This window comes from Pinus tabuliformis, chromosome 3_2, assembly GCF_031772625.1.
Source record: "Pinus tabuliformis cultivar Carrire ecotype Pingquan chromosome 3_2, CPIR1, whole genome shotgun sequence".
Taxonomy (NCBI): domain Eukaryota; kingdom Viridiplantae; phylum Streptophyta; class Pinopsida; order Pinales; family Pinaceae; genus Pinus; species Pinus tabuliformis.
The window spans coordinates 1,256,840,780-1,256,863,347 of NC_142302.1; the positions used below are offsets into that span (position 1 = coordinate 1,256,840,780).

At 37.7% G+C, this 22,568-nt stretch overlaps 1 pseudogene; it reads left to right on the forward strand.

The window, feature by feature from the left end:
* Nucleotides 1-514: 514 nt before the first annotated feature.
* Nucleotides 515-22,568, forward strand: part of LOC149185299 (uncharacterized) — a 36,491-nt pseudogene continuing 14,437 nt past the window's right edge.

Below are 22,568 nucleotides of genomic sequence, written 5' to 3' on the forward strand. Positions count from 1 at the left end.
AGAATGGGTGTGTGCATTTTACACGTCTGGGGCAGTGGAATCAGAAAAACATTTCATTTTGGAATGTCATGCATTCAAAGACATCAGAGAAAGTTATGGGAATATGTTAGCATCGGTTTATTGGCATTGTCTTTTCAGTGAGGGGATTGTTGGACAATTGGGTCAACTCATCATCAATTTGAATAAGAAAAGGATTGAATTGCAAAAGGTGAAAAGAAGGGAACTAATGGTCCCATAGACTATTTTTAGTCTTGTGGACGTTAAAATATCATTTCATTTCCCCTGAGTACAAAATAGCACAAATTTGTTGAACCTTCGAGTTAAAATGTGAAAACTTCCATTACCTAATGTTTCATCTAGCTCCTACTCTATTATAGGCTTGAAACCATGACCCAACTTGTTGAGAGCAGTAGCGTATGCATCTTAAGTTTGATTTGAAATGGAAGGGATGTTTGGAATGTTTTTTTGCTTGGAATGATAACAATGCTCAACGAGTTTAGAATTGTAGAAAAATATGATGAAAACTATTATGCCCACTATTCTTCATTCATATTCAAGTTCATTCTTATCCATTCATGATTAGTATAAATGTCGAATATGACTAAATCTCTTGAAATAGGGAACACACCATATTCATAGGATTTATTATGTTATTGCTAAGGAGAGTAATCACAATAGAAATAGGGCTAATACTTAGAGGGAATTAGCATTAAATTCTCATAAGCGTCCAATTCCCACAAAATGGAAAGTGTGAATTCAAAAGGGTATGAGGAAGCCCATGCTGGAAAAGCACATAAAATATAATACTAGTCATGCTTATAATATCCCCTTGCCCATCCCTCTCATAGGATTTGTGGTCAATGACTTTTGATGGGTTTTGTTAATGGATCCTCCTGAGAAGTGCACTACTATTATTGTAAATTCTGAGAATCAACTGACGTTGGAGTGCATGATTAGGAGAATCTTCTCTAGCTGCCAAGGGAAAAAAATATCGGTTGATGTGTCCACTTGACATGCTTGTGTAGATTTTGAATATGGAGGAAAATGAAGGGGTGTGAATGTTAGATGATAAAGAGATTGAAGAGGTCATACTGGTAGCTACTTGTGCACTTGCCACAGTTTACAATTACATCTATCAATACCTATCTTTGAAAATGTTCCATTGAAAAGATACCATGTTTTCTTTGGGGTCCTTTCTATAAAAATGTGCATAGGTTTCATTCCATCGTTGGATTAGGAAGTACTTGATGCTCTCCACGGTGGCATAAATGCTTGTTTATGTTCAAACATTAAAGGCATAAAATGAGGAGAGTATTGGGCATGATATTTAATGTTAGATGCCACCCTTGAAGCTTCTTTGGGTGTAGGATGAGCCATAGTTGGAACAACAGAGAAATTTCCCTCCAAAGATATGTTTCCCTAAGTTGTCAATGCCATAACCCTATTTTATTCTCCTACTATGATAGCTCCAATACTCTAAGACTTTAGAAGGAAATACAACTCAAATTCCTATTTGATATTTGTACAAACGCTTCAAACTGAATTATTTGTTTTCCAATGTGGTGCAATTCAATCTTTGAGGTTTGAGGCCCTGAAATCTGTGGATTTGTATTACCTCTTCCAATTTTTCTCCTGTGTAAGAGAAAAGTGGTAAAACCTCCACTCCAGTTGTGTACAAAGGCATTGAATGCGTCACAAAACTGCTAGCAGCAATAACCCAACGATTATTTATATGGAAAACAAGAATTCAATTTCTAGCGCTTTTTCCACTCGCACTTTTAACAGGTGCAAACTCTTCTTCATGAAAAACCTCAAAGAGAGCCATTACTGTGCATAAGGAAATGTGGCATATGTGAACTTCTCCAACTTTATGCCCAATATGTCCATCAACAAAAATCATTTTAACATATGCCCCGTCTCCTAGTTTATAACATATGCCATGGAATAATCCACCTCATTGTATTCTATTACTTTGAAAAATATTCCTTCTAACTCAAAGCACATTACTTAAGATTTGGTTCACAATGTCTCCATTTTTCTCATCTACGAGCTTGATGCTTTGTTTCAATAAATTCTATGCATATTACCTTAAAATTTGGTAATGTCTTTGAAGGTTTATCCATTTTTTCATAGAACTTGGTGGACAGAGTGTAAATATGAATTTCCAAACAAAGTTATGTTTACATAGAAGCACCATGTCTCCTTATTCTTTAAGTGACTTTCCATTTCTCAACCAATACCTTTCTTATATTTATACAACTAGAAATTACAATGGAAATTCTAGAAATAGTCATTGATGGGCATTACACTATATAACACGATTCAAGTTTGTACAATGTTTTACCAAATAGCCCAGATCATCATCAATGGTTTTCCAACAATAAAATAGCACAATGCCTAAGACAACTAGTCCCATGTCACCAATATTCTAACACCCATTAACATCCTGATAAAATAGAAGAGGAAAACCCTTCTAAGATAACAGTAACTCTAATATCATCAACTCAATATCAACCACTAACAAGCACAACCTTACCCAAGAATGAAAATTTCATCCCCAATTATGTGACAAAACTGAAGGGTCAATTCCTCAAATTGTTTTCATTGTTCTCCTACAGTTGTAAGACCTTGGTCAATGCTGAGCCATTGATGCCAGGCCCAAACTTGTGACTGCAGAGAACCATATTAAACTCATCTTTTCCAACCTTTGACAACCTTGTCCCTTTTAACTTGTTCAACGTCTTCTTTTAGGTCCATATGGTAGGAAATATAGCAAGCAAAAGACAAAAATCAAGGTTTTGTGTTGAGATGTCTATTGCTCATGTTATGGCCATAAGATGGATGAGGAATAATATAGTAGTGGTAAATGAAATTAGGTAGGGGAAAGGTAAAATAAAAAAACATATAAGAAGTTGCAAATAGATTTCCTTCATACCTAATAAATTAAAATAACCAAAAGTGATTTTACCTTAGAATTTGTTTAGTTGTTGGACTTGAATATGTTGAGGCTATGGAGACCATCAAATTTGGACTAATCAGAGACCATTGGAACTAGTACTATGATCAAAGAAGGTTGGGGCTGATGTTGATGGATGTAAGTTATTGTCCTGAACTGAAGCCGAAGTTGTATTTGAAACTAACTGAAACTAGAAAAATTTAAGTCGATATTGGAGAGTGGATCCCTTTCTCTTTTTGTTTTGGCATGTTGCTACAACTGTTGTTAGAATCATGAACCATAAAAATGTATCTAGAACAATTCTATCTATGTGAATAAATTTTTCTGAAGTGGAACATAGAAAGAAATCACCGGATTACCGACCATCGATGGATGTCGTTAACCAGTGTGAGACAACTCATTGTCAATGGCAATGAGTATCAATGTGCAAGAGTGCATTCGAATAGGTACGAAAGGATGTGTTGATGTCAAGTCAACTGCAAGATTTGGAAATTAAGAGACATTAAGGTGTTCCCTTGTTGTTAGCGAGGAAGTCTACCATTAATGTATGCAAACTCCAAGGCACTCAAAAATATCTATAATCTTGGTCCAAGAGAAGTTGTTGAATTTGATGGGAAAGATATGTTGGAAGGTAGGCCTTAAGGGATCCCACATCATCCAACTCAAGTAAAAAACCAAGAATATTTGAAGAACCATTGAATCCAACATGAACTTACAATTTATTGTGAATATTACCTACCAATTGCCTAGGTTTCAAGCAAGATTCATGTCTACGTGTGCCAATTTCTTGGTTTTCACAACTAGACTTATTTTTATCTTTGTTATTTTATTAATTTGTTTACTATAATATCCTACCTTACTTGAACAAGAAATATATCCTTCAAATGTAGGAGTATTTGAAATGAAGTCATGTGCGTAATGAGATAGCAATTATTCTCATACTCAGGTTTGAAAGGCAGGCTTCAATGTATACGAGATCATGAGAAAATCATTGTTTCAGATGATGTGGTGTCAAGAGTTGTTGAAGAAGAGAGTGGTATTTTGGCTTAATATTGATTGTCTGGAATGAATGTTTGATGTATTCATAATTCTCTCGGCTCTCTTGATCATTTGGTCCAATCTGCATGTCCTCCTTTGTCATGTCATACAGATCTTTTGTCATCAGATGGTTTGTCTCTTGAGTAACTAGTGGATCTAATCATGTTAGGAACTCCTCAATCTCAGGTTCCAATGGCTACTGTTCATCATATTTGGCCCATGATTCTTTAGTCTCCACGACATACTGACATGGATGATCAAAGAAGGATTTTGGATTCTCTAGTAGAGGTGACTCATGGATGTCTCATTCTTCTCCCACTTTTGGAGGGGTAGATATGTTCTTGATTGTTGTGGAGATTTGTTCTTCCTAGGGTGTAGAGGGATTTCTAGTTGTTTCTAGAATTTGAGAGATTTCTTGGAGGATAATTCGCCAAACTTTTGATAAATCTTGAACTCTTCTTGCTAGTTTATAATTCTCTGTCTAGTATGTGGCAGGTTCTTACAACACCCAAATAAAAACCTCTTAAAGAAATAAATGAAATATACTAAAAGAAAAAAAAAAAATCAAAGAAAAATTGTCATGTACTTGGGCACTCTCATGCTACTAAGACCTGCTAACACTAGTTTATTGTCCATTATGTGTTATCTTCTTCCTTTCCATGAATCAAACTAAAATAAAAACACACTTGCATAAAAAGACACCAAACCAACATGACAAGGATTTCGAGCAGGATAGGGAACTTTTCAGATATTTTGAAACAAGGGTGTCTTTGTATTTTACCTTTTCTCCTCACCCAGGTCAACTAAGCTACCAATGCTCTTATCCCTTTTTAGCACCTCCCCTATAATGACACATAAAATGTTGGTCAAAATATATGTATTATATTACTAATTTTTAATTATCGAAACAAGATCTTAATACTTGGAGATGCAAGAAAAATATATGTAGGATCAAAGCCTAATCTAATCTAATGTAATTCTAGAAATAACTGCTAGAAATTGACAAGTAAATGACATGTTCATGAGAGAAAAGACAAAAACACTAAAAGTAAAGAGCGTCTACTCGTCCTTGTCTCAAATCCTCATTTATGTAAAATTTATAATAATAAACAGAGATATATACGAGGAAACAACAACCATAAATGAAACACCACAAATACACATCAAAACACCCGGATAATAGAGTTGAGAAGTTGAGCCATTTTATTAATAATTATAATCTAGAGTACATAAGTGGGTACAAAATGATGGAACTTGGGCTTTCTATGCAAGCTATGTGAACCCTAGGTTGTACAACCCTAATCCAGAAGAAATATTGGCTCAATCTAGAACTGCGCACTACCCTCAGTAATTCTACCGCTATGATCCAGATTTAAACAAGAACACAAAAAATTACAGAGATAACCATAAATACAGAGATGCAGTAGAAATAATACTTCATTTCATTAAGGTAAAATACTGAAATATGCTTACAAACAGAAATGGAAATAAACCAGCTAGGGTGATGGTAGCTTATCTCTAAGAAGAGATGTGGCAACTACATGCCTCTAAACTATCTTACAATGAGGCTTGAAGGAAAATTTATTGTTGAGAAATAATGAAAAACCATAAACATCCAAAAACATAACCCTAGGAGATGAAGCGTCAAACTATGGGCTCCGTTTTGGGTAAATTGGTACTTCAACTTCCTGGGGTTGTAACTTTGGCATGCGATCTCCGTTTGACGTGCACAATACCTCGTTAGAAAAATCTATCCGAGGACTAAAACTTTGGGATGACCAACATCAATCTATGGACTCATGTTGCTTCAAATTTTCCCCAAAAAACATCTTTTAGGGCCTCAAAACGACTCCGGAAGTTCAAGACCCGAAAACTACCAAAAATAGTAAATTGTGCTACAAATAAGGAAACTGAAAAAATAAAAGAGATAGTTGTGGGGGTCTCAGTGGGATAGGTGGGTGACCACCAACATCCACTTGGATCATTCCTCCCCCCTTAGGAAGCAATGGTCCCCATTGCGTTGAGTTCCTCCTTGAGATGGGGAAACTTCTGCTGAACTTGGTCCCTGGTGAGTTGTTCTACAACCTCTGATGTGTCTAGTAATGGTGTGAAGCATGGTAGAGGGCGGTCCACATTGAACCATAGTGAAAGCGAAGGAATGGGGGAATGTTGTGCTCCAAAGCATTGTTTCCCACAACCTTGGTAATGGTGTAAGGACCATATCGGATTGGTCTGAGCTTCTGATGGGCTCTTGTAAGATGTTCTTTCTACAAATGCAGCCAGACTTTGTCACCCACTTGAAACTTGTGCGATACCTGATGCTGATCATGTCGTTGCTTATACTTGGAATTTTCTAGAATGGAGCGGTGATATATCGACCCGTTGGGTAGAGGTGCTCTAGGAGTCAGCTCAAATGAATGCTTGACCTGACAGTGCAATGGTACCCCTGTGGGTGAGGAGAAGATGTTCATATCTTCTTTCATGACCGTATCCATCTGCTACTACTGCTGTGTGGAGGAACCCTTCACGGGGGTCATGGATGTGGAAACGATCTTCCCCTTACTTTGGGAGTGAACCAGACAGAAAATGAATTTCCTATTCTAGGAGATGATCTTGCTGCATTTCTTAGCAAAGATCAAAGACTTGGTGGTAGGTGGGGCTACCTCTAGTATCCTGTATAATGAATTACCCAAAGAAATAATAACAGTGCAAGGCCTTGACTCATACACAACATGTTGCCTCCATAAGTATGGTTGGCCTAATAATACATCACAAACATCAAGAGGTGCAACATCACACAATACCTCATCTATGAAGGGCTTGATGTTGTAGGGAAGGCAACACTGTTGGCGGACTCAGAGATCTCATCCTTGGTGAAGCCACCCGATGTTGTATGGTTGAGGGTGTGGTATGGTTAGTAGGCTCAACCGCTTCACGACCTCTGCTGAAATGAGTTTCTTCTGGCTCCCACTACCAATAATGAATTGCAGCGACGAACCCTTCACCCACATCTGTGAGTGGAAAAGACGCTCCCCCTCCTTTGGATCTTCAGGCTCTTTCTTCTGGACCTTGCCGGTGGCAACAGTCGCACTAGGTTCCGCATCAATGATTTTCTTCCCTTTGTCATTCCCCTTGTCGGGTTCTGACTCAGGGTCGAAACATGCATCTAATTCTGAAGCCTTCAACTCGGCCACCAACGACCGCTTGGTCTGACACTCACTTATGTTATGAGTGGGGCTCTTATGGAACTCACACCACTTTCCTGTGTCCTTCTTTAATTTCATGGTGTTTTTCTTTTCTTGCGGCTTCCAAGGGTTGTCTTGGGTCACCACGCCTTGGCTTTGTCCTTTGTTATTCGAATTCGCAGATCCAAAGTCTCGCTTCTTTTGTTTAAACTTCTTCTCGATCTTGACAGCGTATCGGTATGTCATGTCGAGCGAGGAGATGTATAGGAACTCCATCTCATCCTGGATGTATCTATGTAGGTAGCCACGGTATTTGAGTACCAAATGTAGCTCAGAATCCTTGATACCCAACTTTGTGCGAAGGGTATGAAAAATATTTGTGAACTCCGACACATCTTGGTCCCTTCCCTGCCACAGAGTGGTCCACTTTATGTATTTATCCTGATAGCTTTTGATAGGGTAGTACTGCTCCTTAATGGCATCCCAGAATGAATTTCAAGTGGGTGCTGCTGAAAATAGTGAGCCTGTACTTTCATCCTTCTGCTCGCAGTAGGTTTCCAACCAATCCTTGACGTGGGGGGCTGCTTTGAGAAGAGTGAAATTAATATTTTCCTGGCTGGAAAAATCATGAACAAAAAAGTAACCCTCTAGCAAATTTAACCATTTATCTATAGCATCTGCGTCTATTAACCCTCGAATATGGGGATTTCAAAGTTAACTTGTACCTTAAAGAGTGTGGCATTTCCAAAGTAGCTACTGAAAGTAGCTGCGTCGCCCCTGAGTAGCAGCTGAAGGATCTGGGCAAAGTTGTCCATCATCACATTCCTTTGTCACTCAAGGGCTTCTTCGAGCAAGATTTTGATAGGATTTCCTGCCCCCTCATCTTCGTTTTCATCTGCCATGGGAGGCCATTGGGGTTTGCAAGGTTGGTCTTACAAAGGTTCGACTAGTTCAAGCCCTAACTCCTTATATCTCGACCTCGTTGGCGACATGCAAAGAAAAACAGAGAAAAAGCAGACCGTTGTAATACCACTGATTCGGATTTAAACAGGAACACAACAAATTACATAGATAACCATAAATACAGAGTTGCAGCAGAAATAATACTTTATTTCATTAATGCAAAATATTGAAATATGCTTACAAACAGAATGGAAATAAACCAGTTATGACGATGGTAGCTTATCTCTGAGAAGAGATGTGGCAGCTACATGCCTCTGAATTGTCTTACAATGAGGCTCAAGGGCCTATTTATTGTTGAGAAACAATGGAAAACTCTAAACATCCAAAAACCTAAACCTAGGAGATGAAGCGCCAAACTATGGGCCCCGTTTTGGGTAAATTGGTACATCAACTTCCCGGGGTCGTAACTTTGGCATACGATCTTTGTTTGACGCGCACAATAACTCGTTAGAAAGATCTATTCGAGGACTACAAATTTGGGATGACCAAAATTTGCCCATGGACCCATATTGCTCCTATTTTTCCCCAAAAACATCGTTTATGGCCTCAAAACGGCTCCAGAAGTTCAGGACCCGAAAAATTGCCAAAATAGTAAATTGTGATACAAATAAGGAAACTGAAAAACTGAAAGAGACAGTTGTGGGGGTCCAAGTGGGATAGGTGGGTGTCCACCAAAATCCACCTGGATCACTCTAGTTTTTGAATGAAACTAGAATTTCTGCCTTGAAGAGTGCTAGAAAAAAGATAAAATTTTGTGGGTAGCTTCCTCACTAGAGACCCGGAAACCTAGAAAAACCTCTCAGACCCAACTGGTAGAACGAATCACTCCAAATAACTGTGCCCTTCTTTGGATATCTTATTATTGTTGGCTGGCATCAACCCTTTGTTTTCCCCTCAAAAGTGCTCAAAAAATTTTACCAAATTAATTTGAGCCTCTCCTCATAAAATCCACAAAAACCCAGAAAGGGTGTGGGCTAAATCCACAGTTTCATTAGCGACCCCAAGTAGTGTGTTTGGATCTAACTGACTAGCTGAATAATGTTGGAAGAAGAACCGATGAAATATGCCCTCAAAATACTCCTGAAATTTCACCCTTCAAATATTCTACAAAAATGTTGCTCCAATCTCCCTTATATTCTCCTTATCCAACTCCCAAAAATTGTTGCTCCAAGACTATGCAAAAGATGGACAGAAAATCGTACGCGGACCCTGGTAAAGACAAATTTGGGCTCTCAATTAACAATACTTACATACCTACAAAACTCCAAGGAAATTATCTTCCTCCTTGGGGGAAAATATCTTAATTTCTCCTGCAATAATTTTTTCGTTTGTTGGCCCTCCTCAACACCACGAATTTTCTCCTATGTCCTTGAGGGAGCTCGCACTAGCTAAATATTTACTACAAAATGACTCTCCAAATCACCTAGAATCAGCTCCTAATTTCTCTCCTGGGGTGACACTCAAAGTTCAACAAAGAAGAGTTGAATTTCTGCTTGGAAATTCCTTGAGCTAAGCAACAATGGTTGAGTTGACTAAGTAGCACAAGCAAACTCTAGTTCATAAATCAAATAGCCAAGAAGATGCAAAAAATGAGGCTCGCTTCTCCTTTTTATAATTGCTACTCCCATTTTCTTGTGGGCTCCACCAATTCAACCTCCCTTCTTAATCACCTTCTCTCTAATTCGATTTTTCATAAGGCATTTGATTTTCCCTTTTGAGTGGCCCCCATAACCCACTACAATTTTAATTTGTCTTCTTCTCCTAAGTTTAGCCTACTTTTTTCTCGAAAATTAAGTGGTGCCTCCAAGTTCCACCTTTTACTAAGTTTCATTTTCCAAAGTATTTATTAATCACCAATATTGAAAAATTGGGAATTATGCTTAGCAAAATTATTTATTGGGGACGTGACAGTCCTCCCCGTAAAGAATTGTTTGTCCTCAAGCAATTTCTAATCAAGCACCCTTTCTATTTGTTGACCCAAATGGCTACTACAAATGATATCAGGGTCCTAAATGTGCCACTGAGTCATCCTTTTCCCAGCGCCATCATGTCAAGAAGGAGTCCCTCGATACCAGGATCCCAAGCCATCCTGATCAATGTGAAGCACCCTTGGCTCCACTCACTTTCCAGATTGGTACAAGAATCCAAAGCCCTCTGCATATCTTCAGTAAGTAGAGAATCATGATAATGTAAATCCCTGACCAAATCCTTGTGCAGTTTCCCTACTAAGTCACCAACCTCATGCACCCCAAGGGTGGACTCTTGAAGATACAATCTGATCCCTATGGAAATGAATCCATGTCATCGTGAGCTTCCTCGGATCTCCTCCAGCTAATAATACCCCCATGCTAGTGAAATTCCCCACATCATCAGCAAATTACTATAGCCTGATGGAAGATCTACGTGATCCTCCCCTGTAGAAACTAGCCTGTCCCTAAGGTTAGTTGCATTGTCAAGTCCTGTGATGCCCGGATTCCATGCTAGTCTCAAAAGGATGCCATCATGTTGTCATTTTTCCACTCTAACCATGATTTTTTTCCCATCATGCGCCTATTGTATCCTCCTCTCCTGGATCCTAATAGCGAAATATCTGTGAAGGCCAAGCCTATCCTGCCCAAGCATCTCAATGATGCCAATGTCTACCCATCCACATCCACTCCTGATATTGAATATCAACATGAAAATTTTGTCTTTCCATACGATGAAGGCTGAACACTTCCCCATGTGTCACACCAAGACTAAGATAGATCACTCTCTGCCCAGATTGCACTCACCGCGAAATAGAATGACCAAAAAACTAACTAAATCCCTGGATCCCATAGCCACATCAACTACGACATAGCCTTGACAACTACTAGAACCCACCTGTGCCATGTCCCTTGTCCCTGCATGTATCCAATAGATAAACTTTGTATAGTGTTAGGTTCCTATACAAAAAAAGAGTCATAATTTTTGAATGGCTGAGATTAAACCTGTAATATGTACATACCTTTGTTTTTTTGCAAATGTTTTCCATATTGAAAAAATTAAAAAATGTAAATAGGGTATGTCCTAAAAGAAAAATCAAAGGAAAAAAAGAATAAAAAGGTCAAAAAAGATGAAAAATATGAACCCCAAGAAAAGAAAAGACCATGAAAGTGTGCAAGTCAAAATGCCACTACTATTTACATTTTGTGCAAAATAAATGATTGTGTGCAGTTTGTAATCTTTGCCACAATCCATGATAGTCAAAATGTTTAAACTTGGCTATTTCATGTCTATAGATAGAGAATAAAAATCTGACCAAACAGTGTAATCTTGGCAGATAATTAGGTAGGTAGAGTAAATAAAAGAAGCTCAACTATTTAATCTGATCCCTTGGATGTAATAAGGTTAGATTTAGTTAGATTACCATTGTAAAGAAAGGAAAAATGATTATAAGGGTTTGCTAGCTTAAATTCACCCTAATAAAGAGAAGTAAAAATGGTAGGATGAGTAGATGGGTAAGTAGAAGAAAGGTTGCAGAATTGTGATGATTTTTAGACAAAAACATATTTATCTCCCTCATCATGAAAGTTTTAAGTATGAATGAGAAACTGGACTATCATAAAATTCACAAAGTCAAATTAATTAATTTCCCCTCACTCATTTCATCCTTTACTTAACTAATTTCCCATAATAAGTTTGAAGTACCCAAAATCTTAAGTCAAAGGGGCTCAGATCATTTCTCTGACTTCTGGAGGGACTGAACCCTCGACCCAATGACTTATAAATCTTAAGTAATAAAATCCCCTCATAAACATTTACTCCCCTTCAGTTAATTCATTTTCCCTAATAAATCAATTTTCCTAAGATTAAAACTTTATTTTTCCTAAGGAAAAGCAATCACCCCCAGGAATACCCCTTTTTATGAAAAACCCACAAAAATACTTTTAGCCTAAGTTATAATGTTTCTATGTAAAAAGAAAATGAATTACAAAAACACATTATGCTTAGCGCAATCCATTTTCCGCCTTTTTCATATTAACTTCTAATTTTATTTATATTTATTAATTCTAAAAAAAACCCTTCTTCCATATATTTTATTAAATCCCTTTAAATATTAATATCCCTACCCCAAAGTTTGAAATATAAACTTTACTTTATCCAACCCCAACTAATTGACATAATTAATCGATCTGTGATTAATTAAAGACAACCCATCACCAATCATATCCCACCCGATACTTTAACCTTTACCTTAATACCAAATTAAATCAAAATTGTTGTGCTTAAATGCCCGTCGCGACCCCCATTACCTTCCATGAAACTCCCGCGCCCGACCACCACACAATCTCTCCCCTCCCCATCTGACGGCCCACGTTGATTTCGGAAGGGCCCAAAATCCGAACGATACCAACCTGAAATGGGTTGTTTTCCACTGGGACCCCGAGGCAATGTGGCGCTCAATGAATGGAATCGGGCGGCCTCCCCACAATACCACCAAGCGTCCAAAAGCTGTGTGAAGTAAACCACTTATCTCCAGCCCGCTACACGCCAAAACTGCCACTGTTCACTCCGCTACGCAACAAACGGTCATTGTACACACGTACCCGCCAAATTGACTTTTCGCGCATAAATCCAAAAAAGCCCCAAATCATTGTTTTTATCATTTTTTAAACTGAAAATTTCCATGCACGCATTTTTGAATGTCCATGCTGTCAACCCACCTACAATTGCACCACTAAAGACACTACAAAGCTCCCAGATTGCCTTCCAGCCTGTTTAAAGCTTTTTCAACCGATCACAATCGCCATTTCACCTGGTTCAGACCCAGTTTCTTCAAATTCTATGTATTTAAGCAAGAATCTATTGAAAACCCTGTCAATTTCTGAACCAGTCTCTAAGTTTTCTTAATTGAAATTAAAGGGAACTTTAGTAACATAAAACCCACCTGGAATTGAACCACCATTACCTCAAAGACTAAAAATGTATCGTCTGCATTCTTAAATCCACAAGAACTAAGAATGGCTGCCCCAATTGCCATGGATGTCAAACCAATCACCACTCCTCACCTGGACCTAGACTACCTTCCCCTTGCTGATAAAGATTTCCAAATCAAGGACACCTTTGTCCATGAATCCCCTCTAAAATTATACTGCTGATACAAAGATCAATACCTAAACCAAGCTGATAAAATTGGTCTTTGGGAGTCTAATTTGCCCAAGTATTAATTCCCTGAGGTGCACATCTTTCCAGAGATTGTCCATTATTTCCATGCAAACTGCATTCCCAGTGAAAGAGCAGTGATGTCCCCTGACCAAACCATAATTTTCACCATTACTGCCGAGTCAATCAATGAAATGTTGCAATTACAACCATGGCAAAACTTGATCCCTATTTCAATTGGAGACCTACTAGACAGATTCCCCAAGCTAACCACCTCAAAGCTTGCTGAAATGTTCCAAAATTTTATTGTAGAAGAAAAACATATCCCAAAAGATCCTCCCCCATATATATACACCATATTTTCTCCATTTGGCCAAGACATTGTATCAATGATATCTAGTATCTTAGGGTATACTACCAATGAATACATAGATGAAATCATCTTAGCTTTCATGTCCATTTTCACTCCAGGACAACCCCCTGCTGTCATGTATGATTATGCCAAGTACATAGCTGATAGGATGCATGAACAATTTCTTAGAATGAATAATGAAAGAGTATTCAAGTATTCTTTAGTTTTGTACCATATTTTTCTGTATTACCAAGTTGACAAGTTCCCCTTCACTCTCCAAAAGCTTGATACTAAAGGTCGCCCTAGGTCAATGATTTTATGGACTCCTTTGATCCATAAGTATGACTCACCATATCCATACACAGACTTCATAGATCCTTTTGTACATCTTGTAGTGACCATGCTGTTAGGAAGTCCTCCTCCAAGAATCAGTTCAGATATCAAGAGGATCCTACAGCTTTCAAAACAACACAAAGTGGGAGATTGGTACTTGTACCAAAATCACACAGAAATTAGGATCTATGGTTGTGATTTGGCCCCAAATAAACTGCCCGATACCTCCGAATGAGGTTATTTGCTCTGGAGTACTACAGGTAGATAATCAATTCAGATGAGGTGCATTTTGTTAAAGCCAAAAAGAAGGCCCAACTCAGAATCAAAGATCAACTAGGCCCCTTTATGTGTAATAGCCGAGAAGCTGGAAAAGAAGCAGAGAAAATCCTTCAGAGACTTAACCTAAAACAGAGCTTCATGTGGAGATATGATCCCCTGGACTTCATCTGCAATAGAAGATAGAAAAACAAGATGGCTCCCTACATTCACCACCGAATCCCTGAGATAGAGAAATATGCAAACCAATTGGAATGGGTGGAGAATACTTTAGTGGACAGGGATAGCACTGAAGTTGCAGTTGAAAATGCTCTAATTGATCTAGAGAAACGACTTGATGAAGTTTCTTTCCTACAGGTGCCAGGAGAATCTCAAGTCCAAGGAGAATCTCAGGCACAAAGTGAATCTCATATAGAAGAAGAATCCCAGGTGAAAGAAGAGTCAGAAAAGCCAGGCCTACCAGAGGAATTAAATCAAACAAGTATACCAGAGCCCATCATGAGTACTCCCCCTACCTTGCAAACTCCTCTAAATGAGGAGAAAGGCCTCAAAAGAAATAGGGAAGAGGCTACAACATTAGTCAAAGCAACCACACAAACATATGCAGAGACTAGCCTGGTCAAAAGGGAAAGGTTGAATCCTATCTCTGAACAGGAATTCACAGAAGAAACAGCTGGGGCCACTAGCACAGAAAAAAAAAGATGCAAGCTTGCCACTCCCTCAAGGGGCACACTAGAACCTTCCACATCAAATACTCAGATGTTGGAAAGGCAACAGAGTGTTGAAGTGTCCTCATTTAGGATGCCAGCTAACAAGGACCAAGACATCAGAGAAAGGTACAAGGATATAAAGGCCAGGAATGAGAGGCTAAAAGCCCAAACTTATTCACAATACCTAAAGATGACACCTACAAATCAGACAAGGATTATGTCAGCCTATTATGTGAAAGAAGGTAAAATGCAGATGACATTTTTGAAACCTACCACTCAGCAACCAAGAACAACAACAGACTTCAAAAAGATAGATTTCAAAGTACTGGCAAAGGACATACATCATATTGACCAGATTGAGATGCACAAGCTAATAGGGGAGATGCTTTACTCCACCTTGACAAAGAAAGCCATCACAACTCACCAATTACAAAATTCCCTAAATAACATATCAACTCAGTTCCAATTGGAGAAGGCCTCTTCGCAGGCAAAAGACACCAGAATCAAGTCCTTAGAGGACTTAATCATTGAGTTGGAACATGATCCTAAAGATGTAAAGGCCACCGAAAGACTGATAAAGAAGAAGAATGATGACATAGCTGCTTTAAAGAAACAACTCAAGATTCCACCATTACATCATCCACAAACAACAGAAGTCCTAAAGACCCAAAAAGGACAAGAAGAGCTTATGGACTTGGTCCTAAAGCTAAATGATCAGTTGAAAGAAACATAGAAGGAGCTAGACATGTTGATTCAGTCCAAACAAAGTGACTTGGCCAACACTTCTAGCACTGCCATTCCCACTATTTCTACTGCAGTTCCTTCAACATTGGCGGCATCAGTGGAACCCACAACTCCACCTGCCACAACACTGTATTACTACTGAATCTACAACAGCAAGTGCTTCAACAGAAAAGACAGCAGAGTTGGTAAAGGTCATGGAGGATATGTCAATCCAGGCAAAATAGCTTAAAAGGCTTAAGGAGAAAGTGGCAAGCTTAGAAACTGACTGTAAGCTTGCCCAAATACAACAGAGAGAAGAAACACAGAAAGCCATAAGGATGGTTGAGAAGATCAAGGTATTAGAAAAAGATTTAACTCTGCAAAAGCCACTAGGATAGACCAAGTAAATGCTCTGGGACAATATCATTGACTCTTTCAATGATATTTGGCCATCAATTCAAGTAATATTTGAGCAAACTAAATTGGTAAAAGTGGCCACTGAAGCAATTCAAAAGGTAAAGGAAGACTTAGGAGACCAGCCTGAGGATGCTAATCGACTCATCCACTCCCTGAACATCAAGAACAGATATGAGCTTAATGAGATGGGTGTAGAGGATAGAACTGAAGCTATCATAGAAGTTAAAAAGGTTCTTTCCAAAAGAAACCTTATGGTCAACTTAGAAGAAAAATGCCTTAACATGCAGGTAGGCATTGATAGATTCATGGCCAAATTTCAAATTTTGAGGGATAAGGGCCTTCCCAGTCATATGGTCATCCATGAAAAACTTATGACCCAATTGGACTACACTAACAAATTAAGGAAGTTGGCCAAGGAACAAGCAAGCACTTCAGGTATCAAAGCCTTGCCAACAGGGAAAGTATTGTATGATACTTTAGAGAATCTGTTTTTCCTAAAGCATGAGGTGAAACCTATGTTTGTCACCAAGCCTAATTTTTACAAATACACAGAGGCAGACAAGATCTATAGAAGAATGCTCAAGGTAAAGTTACCGAAGGATGAATGGTGGGAAAAAATGACAGATTTACTATAAGTTACCACATTAAATCTGAATGGTAGCCAGATGAAACAGGTTAACAGGGTCAAAGAGTAGCAAGTTACAGAGTATCAGTAAAAGATTAAAGATAAAGATGATTCCAGCGTACAAACATCAACCAGCTTAAAGGGCTCAAAATTCAACTGCAACATCCAGCACTACCACAATAAGAGGGACAATATGATGCAGTTTTCCATCTGTCTCTATCTTCATGCTTGAAGATATTTTTATTTCCTTAATTAAATCTCAAACTGTTATGAGATATTTTGTAATATTTTTTTACAAATAATTCACATTTCGAAGTATTTAGGGTGGATTCAAAGACAATTCTGTAGACTTGTATCTAAAATCAAAGTGCTATTGTATCAAAACTGCATTGGCTTGCCGGGTCATGGAATAAAGCTCAGATATTTTTCAGGATTCTTGTGTAAATCAAAAAACAAATAAGTATTCTCTCATGTGTATTATTGTTTTTCCTTATGTTTCCTAATAATCATATGTGTTGCTATGAAATCTGAATGGTAAACTAGGAATGATATTTCAAAATTTTCTTTAATGTACTCTGTCTTGACCATTTACCTTCTTAATGTTTTTTGCTAAACTATCTTAGTTAGGGAATTCTTAAATGCTCCCTTACTTTCGTAGTTTCCCCTCTTGGTCTATAGAAAAGGATTCTTGATTTCCCTTTGTTCATGATCACCTGTTTTCTTTCATTCTGATCCCGGTCTAAGGATTCTTCATTGCCCTTTCACCCTGGTCAGAACCATCTCATCCATCAAACCTGAAGATTTTCCTTTTGCTTTGCTAGCCTGCCCTGAGAACATTCCCTTTAATGATCTAGTCTAGTTAAGCTATCCTTTAATTGACTCCATATCACAATGGCTTGAAGACCTAGCTCTATCCATCTGTTCCAAGAATTCCACCACCCAACTTTCAATCAAAATCAAAATCCTCATGAACACTAAGAACTAGCCTAAAATCTAATAAAAAACAAAGTTAAATTGTAAAGAGAGAGCCCTCTTTGGACTTAGGTTGGCTAGAACTTGAGTCTAAAATATTTGATTTGTGGTTACCTCAAATTATTCCTTCTTTTGATAACTTCCAGGGAAAACTTCTGAGTGATAACATAGTGGCGACCATACTAGGGATTCAAATCCTCAGTATTAATAAACCTTTGAGAAATTTCAAATCTTTATTTCAAGCCTCTTGAAGGGTTTATTAGAAGTTATTTACAAAATTTCATAAAAAGAAAGTAATTAGAAAAATTCGAAATTTTGGCTTCAAGGAGAACTCACAATACTAGGGCCAACCTAGATTCAAATCCTCCCCGATAGTGGATAATCTGAACCTGATTTCGAGAAGATCCAGAAGACAAGAAAGTTCAGTCAGTCCCACACCTTCAATCAAAGCAGATTCATGCCCTGATGAGTGGTTGTTTTTAGAAGACCTTCCCTTTGATGAGTCATTTGACCTTTCCCTATTTAGAATCAGGTCTGAAAGTTCATTTTATGACATAGTTCTAGATCCAGAGTTTATTACAGAACTTGAAGTCCAAAAGGCAAACCTGTCAATTGATCATTATATTCTAAATTCCCCTCAGTCATCCCTTACTACTGTTAAGATCCCTAAGCTTTATGAAATAGTTTCAAATCTCTTTAGTTCACCATTATTCCCTTCCACCTATAAAGTTCATTCCTCACCTCCATTTATACCTTCACTTCGCCACCAACCAACCATTACACATCAGTCACCCATTACTCCCAGTTCTCCATCACCCACTGTATCATCCCCTGGTACCCAAACCTCACTTCTTAGCCCTATCCAACTTAGAGCCATGGCAAATAGATATGCTCCTCTCATGTTACCTTCTCCATGTGGTGCCATGCCACAAGATTACCAGAACAAAATTGTCCAATTCGATGGCATAGGAACTTACACAGCACAACAACACACAAACAAAATGACAGATTTCTTTGAATTACATAAAATTGATATTGGAGATGTCCAAATGAGACTGTTTGCTAAGACTCTAGCTGGTGATGTAAGAACATGGTTTATATCTTTACTTGCTAATAGCATATATACTTAGAAGTATTTTATCAGCAATTTTTAAATAGATGGGAAAAGAAAAAGAACCCTCTGCAAATCCTTTCAGAATACGAAAACATCAAGAGAGGAACAAATGAAACAGTCCAAGATTACTATACCAGATTTAACAATATATACAATGCAATACCAGTCAATCTCAGACCCCCACATGGCTTAGCTCTGATAAAGTTTCCTGATGGGTTTGATACTGATATGGCATTCCAACTTAGAGAGAGAAATCCTCCAACTTTAGAAGACATGCAGAGTGTAGCAGTTAGTGTAGAAGCTAATTTGCTAGCAAAAAGAGCTAGGGTTAGGAATGAAAGGAGAGGACCCTTGAAAGATGAAGCCTCATCCTCTGACCTTAAAATAGATGCCCTAGCCAAAGGAATGGAAAAACTGATGGATAGGATAGAGAACATTGAAAGGAAGCCTCACTGGGATAATCAACAAACACCTCCAGTGAGAAATCCAAACTTTAGAAAGAATCAAAATCAAAATACTGGAAAAAATGGACCTGATCAGAATATTAGGCCTCCTTTTCAAGAAAACTATGCTGAAACTTCCCATTTAGAAGACCTTGAACAAGACACACAAATTAACTTAATGGGATTAGATGATGAGGAAACTGTCTTTTTGACCCAAGATGATTAGGAATTACATATGCTTCAGCAATTGCAGACCCAATCCAGAGAATCATTTGATTACAAGAAAGGGTATGATTCTGCTATCTTCGAAGTGCACAAATAGTACAACTTGAGGAGTAAAAAGAACACTGATACTCCTGACCAAAATAAGAAAGCAGTACCAAATCAACCTAAGAAAATCAAAGCAGTTCCAGTTACTAAAACTCTCCAAATCCTCTCTAGACCAAATCAGAATCCTTCTGGTCCCACCATTGTAGATATAACCAATGACCAACCCCCTGATAATCAACCATCCACTTCAATCCCATCCAAGGATAAAGTGGAGGAATCTCTAAACATCACATTAGAAAATCCATAGAAAAAGACTTTAAATGCAAAAAAAGAGCAACCTACTCCAAATCCTGCCATGAAAATTCCAAATCCTCAAACAGAGAAAGCCCCTTCGCCTTTCAATTTGGGAGTAGAGGTGGCTAAGCTAAAAATTTCAGTCCCCTTAACAGAGTTGATTAAAAATGAAACTTACAAGTCTCAAATAAGCAAATCCTTAAACTTCGTTGAGAATGAAGACTCTGTTAACTTGTTTGATGATCACCCTGAGCTTATATTTGGTCCTGATGTCAATGGAAAACCATTAGAAGTAGGTATACCACCCTTTTATATTAGCCTTAACATTCGTGATAAGATCTTACACAATGCAATGTTAGATTTTGGGGCTTCACACAATTTAATGCCTAAATCTATTATGGAAAAATTAAATTAGACATCACTGGGCCTTACAAGGACTTGTTTTCATTTGATTCAAGTCAAGTAAAGTGCCTAGGGCTAATTAAAGACCTGTGTGTTTCCTTAGTACAATATCCTGCTAAGACAATTCTCATGGACATAGTGGTTGTTAATATACCACCTAAATATGGCATGCTATTGTCTAGATCATGGGGGGCTAAACTCCAAGGATCTTTGCAACTTGACATGTCATATACCACAATTTCAGTCTTTGGACATCCTAAAAAATTGTACAGAGAGACCCTAATGAAATATGTAGTGAGTAGCCAGGCTAGGCCTCAAAACTTTCCTATTTATTTCATGCATTCCGACATCGATTCTTTTATTCTATACAATGCTGAACAAACACAAGAAACCACTTCAAACATCATTATTTCAAAACCAAAAGAAATTGCAGTTACAGTTCAAAATGAAATTGTCCAAACTCAAGAGCTTTCAGATAAAAAGGATGATAAAGGTACCTTAATCAATGAAAATTTTGTCCCCCCAGACAGTAAGAATTATGAACATGAACTGTTATGGCATCTTGAATTTGATGGATCAGTGAGCAAGTTAGGAGCAGGAGCAGGAGTGTGGATTTACAAATTAGAGAATGATTATTCAGAGGGCCATGCTTACAGACTGAATTTCAAATGCACCAACAACATGGCTGAGTATGAAGGACTTCTTTTAGGTCTCAAATTGGTTAAAAAGTTAGGAGCTATAAGAGTTTCTATTATGGGAGATTCTGAGTTGGTTATAAAACAAATTAATAAATGACCAAAGACCTTAGATTAAGTTTTTATAGAGGAACAGTTGTAGTAATATTGAACACTTTTCTAGAAACTAAGCTTGCAGTCATTCGAAACATAATATGCGGGCTCATAGTTTAGCAATGTTTGCCAGCACTTGTAAGTTACCATTTCAACCTAACCACCAGTACACTGCTGAGGTTAGGCACAAATCCGCTATCCCAGACAACTTAAAAAACTGGCAAGTATTTGCTAATGACCAAAAAATAAACAATTTCTTAACCTTAGAGGAGGAATTTGTAAATAGTAACATAGATACTGACATAACATTAGATCTTGATTTTAAAGATAAAATAGAAATTAACAAATTAGAAGATGAAGAGATGGATATATTTCATCCCACAAAATTTACAAAATCAGATGTACAAAACCTAAAGCAAGTTGAGATCGAAGAGATAATTTACGAAGATGATGAAATTATTAATCTCAAAGACAACTTTTTCCCAAAGGATTAACTCCTTTGGAAGACTTGTTGATTCAAATGATGTCCTTAGAAAACCAAAGATGGAACCCTTGAAATCTGATATAGAGGAGTGTAACATAGGTACTGAGGAAAATCAAAAATTGATAAAACTTTCAAAGTCCTTACCTCCTACTGAAAAAGTGAAATACATTGAAATGCTAAAGGAATTCCAAGATGTCTTTGCTGGGAGTTATGACGACCTCAAGTCCTATGACACTAGCATAATACAACACACCATCCCCATAAAATAAAACCAAAAACCTTTTAGACATAAGCTTATGATGATTAATCCTATTCTATTGCCTTCTATTGAAAAGGAAATCAGAAGAATGTATGAAGCCAAGATAATAGCACCAATTAGGTTCTCTAATTGGGTTTCAAATTTGGTGCCCACAAGGAAAAAGATTGGTGAGATTAGACTGTGTGTTGATCTCAAGAATATTAATAAAGTTTCACTCAAAGAAAATTACCCTCTCCCTAAAATGGATCATATATTACAAAGTGTAGTAGGGTCAACCAGAATCTCATTATTGGATGGGTTTTCTGGTTACAATCAGATTTTAGTTCACCCAGATGACCAGGCTAAAATTGCATTCACTACTCCTTGGGGCACATTCATGTATGTGAAGATGCCTTTTGGATTAAAAAATGTAGGGGCCACCTTTCAAAGAGCTACGGACATAGCTTTTGCTAAAGAAATTCATGATTTCCTAGTAATATACTTAGATGATATCACTGTATTCTCTAAATATGATAAACAACAGTTAGATCATCTAACATAGGTTTTCATCAAATGTAGGAAGTATGGAATTTCTTTGAATCCTAAAAAATCTTTATTTGGGTTAGAAGAGGGTAAATTGCTAGGCCACATAATCTCTAAAGATGGTATTCAAATAGATCCTGCAAGAATTGAAGCCATCTTACTGATACAACATCCTAGGAGCATTAGGGAATTACAAGCCTTTTTAGGAAAAATAAACTTTCTTAGGAGATTTATTTCTAACTTAGCAAAATTAATTAGATCATTGAATAACATGTTGAAGAAAGATTCAACCATAAAATGGACAGTTGAGGCTAA